The sequence below is a fragment of the Lissotriton helveticus genome, chromosome 1_2 (genome assembly GCF_964261635.1).
Source record: "Lissotriton helveticus chromosome 1_2, aLisHel1.1, whole genome shotgun sequence".
NCBI classification, from domain to species: Eukaryota; Metazoa; Chordata; class Amphibia; order Caudata; family Salamandridae; genus Lissotriton; species Lissotriton helveticus.
In genome coordinates this window covers 346440301-346443414 of record NC_136058.1, presented here as the reverse complement: position 1 = coordinate 346443414, position 3114 = coordinate 346440301, and the positions used below count along the sequence as shown (strand labels likewise).

The window sequence follows — 3114 nt, the reverse complement described above, 5'->3', positions numbered from 1 at the left end:
AACTTTAAAAAAATTATAACTAGTAAAATTCTAAAACATATAATAAAATAACAAAAAAATCTCATTAAAAACACTAAAATACATAACATTATTAATAAATCGATATTTTTGTCAACTATATTTTTGTAAACGATATTTATTACAACTATATTTATGAAATCGATATTACTTACCTGTTAGTCGATATACTTTTCAACTATATTTTTGTTGTCGATATTTCTTCCAGACGATGTTTCTGCGGCGATATTAATGTCCCATGATATTTCTCCGTCGATATTCCTGCTCTGCACCATAGGAAACTTGATACTACTATCAAGGTCAAGGCAAGGGCAAAATGAATACTCAACTCTTGAATTATCACACCTCGCCCCTAGCCCTACCCACTAGCCACACATCCAGCTCATTCTAAGAGTACCTTCGCCTACTTTTCCCATTTAAAGCACTGACCGTAAGATATGCCTTTTGCTGCCCTGTTCCCAATCACAAGCTACCAATACTGCATAACAGAGCAGAGCTCTTAAGTTCCATAAGTCCATTCTAGAGTACCTCTCCCATTCCAGATGTTACATGGGATTCTGGGATTTGTAGTCCTGGTTATTCCATTATAAAACTACATGTTGCAGAATGCAAGGAAAGTGGGCCGGACTGGACAAACCTGGGCTAAAATAATTATTCATGCATGGACCTAGGAATATTGGGACCTCTGTTAAAACCTTATGTTGACATGGACTTTTCCATGTAGAAGGCCCCGGAAGTCCTGATACCTCACACCCCAGTAGAGGCCCATGCGGAGGGTCCTGGGAGGCCCTGACTGCTTATTATACAAAGAAACATAAAATGAAACAAATTTGCTTGGTAATAGAGGTGGGCGAATCGCTGAAGGCTCGAAGACTGGCTCTGTCTCAACTCAAGCTCCAGTTGGAACCTCAAGCCCATAAACAGCCCTGTTCTATCCAAGACAAAGGGGGCCATTAGGGTGGCGGGCGGACTTTGCCCGCCCGCCATCCTCATGGTACTTGGGACCGCCCACCATAAGGGCGGGGTCCCGTGGGGGGTATTAGGATGCGCCCCCCACAGTGGCGGGCGCATCCTGCATTTTAAACATTGTGGCGGGCAGTGCCCTCAGCACCGCCCGCCACAATGTTAAAAATGCATGTATGCATTTGCATACACAAAGCGGCAGGCACCGCGCGGTGCCTACCGCTTTGTGTAAGTAAATGCTGGGGGGTACCACAGGTACCCCCCATGTGCACCCCCTACCTTGCCTTCACACTGGGGGCCGCAGGGGGCCCCCGAAGAGAAGACCGCCAGCCTTTCTGTGGCGGCATTGCCGCCACGGAAAAGCATCTGTTGCAGCCCATATTAATATGGCTGGCGGTGTCTGATAGACACCGCCACCATATTAAACCTTTTCCGCCCAGAAAAGTGGCAGACGGTCTTTCCGTCTGCCGCGGACCCCCAGCCATGCTAATATGGGGGGGTCATTCTGGTTAGGATGGCGGGCGAATTGCCCTCGCCAGGCCGGCGGTGGCTACCGCCAGCCTGGCAGTGGCAATCCGCCCACCATCCTAATGGGCCCCAAAGTGTTACAACCAGAGCTGCAGACCTTGGAACTGAGGAACCAGGTTCCAGTCTTAGGTCAGCTCAACAACCTGTGATCCTGGGAAAATCACTTCCATGAGCATGTGGAAATAAACGGGAGTTTATGCTGTATAAAAACTGCAGAAAAGATGCACAAAAAGTTTAGAACAAAGTGTTAACATAAAAAAGGAAAGAGAGATGCTCATGTAGTAGCTGAATTATGCAAAGTGGAACTAGAAAACCTGGATAAATCGCAGCTTCCCTTAAATTGTGTGATATTAGGCTCATAAAATTTGACCAAAACTCCTCCTTCTTCATATGAACAAAAGCACATTCAAATAAGTGAGTTCAGAATACCAGTTGCACAAAAAAAAACTATTGTGTTTGATGTAATACTATAATGTTGCTGTATAACAATCTCAGACACGTATGGTATTTACATGATAACTTTCTTGTCTCTTAGTTCATTCATTAAGGGTTTATGTCTAGAAAACATTACTTTTAATAGGTACTTCTAAGTCCAGGGCTACAATGTGACGTAGTGCCAAAGCTTCCTTCCATAGGTTAAAGACATATTTTACATGTTTCTCCTATCATTGCATTCCAAATATTTCCGGGAGTCAGGACTGGGCTAATTCACGGGCTTTAATAAACGTTCTCCCTCTTAATACCCCCAGCCACCGCTTTCCCACCTTCCCCCCTTCCCCCCTTCCCCCTCTCCTCTACGAAGGCACAAAAAAAGTAAATCGAAATTCAAACTTCCTGCAGACAGTAAAGTTAATCATGAGAAGAGCAGACATGAGACTAAAAGATAAGGTGTAAAAAACGTAGAACACACTGAATGTATTAACAAGATTTTAAGTGGCAACAGTAAGGTAAGAAAAGTCGCGAGGGCAGGAAGAAACACGTCTCCTTGGCAGGTAACAATCTCGTGAGTGGTGAAATTGATGCTTAAAGTATTCCGTGTTTTCCTTAAATCTACCACACAAACAACCTGTAACAACTGTGTTGACCGGTTTAACTAAAGAATACGGGAATGTAGATTGAAAGAGAAGGCGCACGATTCTCTCGCAGAGCAACAAAAATAACAGATCTGTACACAATCATTTCGACCAGCTGCACAGCCTTTCACAATGAGTAAGATGATGAGGTTACAAGCGTGCATAGTTTCCGTAGTGTAGTGGTTATCACGTTCGCCTAACACGCGAAAGGTCCCCGGTTCGAGACCGGGCGGAAACACTTTTAATTTATTTTCTGGTGTCTAACTAATATAAAGCTGTTATCTGACCGAGGGATTCTGTGTGTGCCTGCACGCTGGCGGTCACCTTTACCATTTGTTGAGGAGAAGAACTGGTCGCCTCTGTCCCGCCTGACGAGTTCTCCCGCCACCGCGCTGGTGTCAAATGCGGGCGGAGCGAGGAGAAACTCGCTTTCCCAGGGGCCTCCACACCGGCGCACCTGGAACGCGTCACACTCTAGCGCCAGGAGGCGCTACTAAGGAGGGGCTCGCCCGGCCAATTGTGGCTGCTGTTA

At 45.6% G+C, this 3114-nt stretch overlaps 1 non-coding gene across 1 annotated transcript; it reads left to right on the top strand.

Annotated features, from left to right (window-relative positions):
• The first annotated feature begins 2747 nt into the window (after positions 1–2747).
• On the top strand, positions 2748–2820 carry TRNAV-AAC (transfer RNA valine (anticodon AAC)). The gene has a single exon. It is a non-coding gene; the product is annotated as a tRNA-Val (tRNA).
• Positions 2821–3114: the final 294 nt, after the last annotated feature.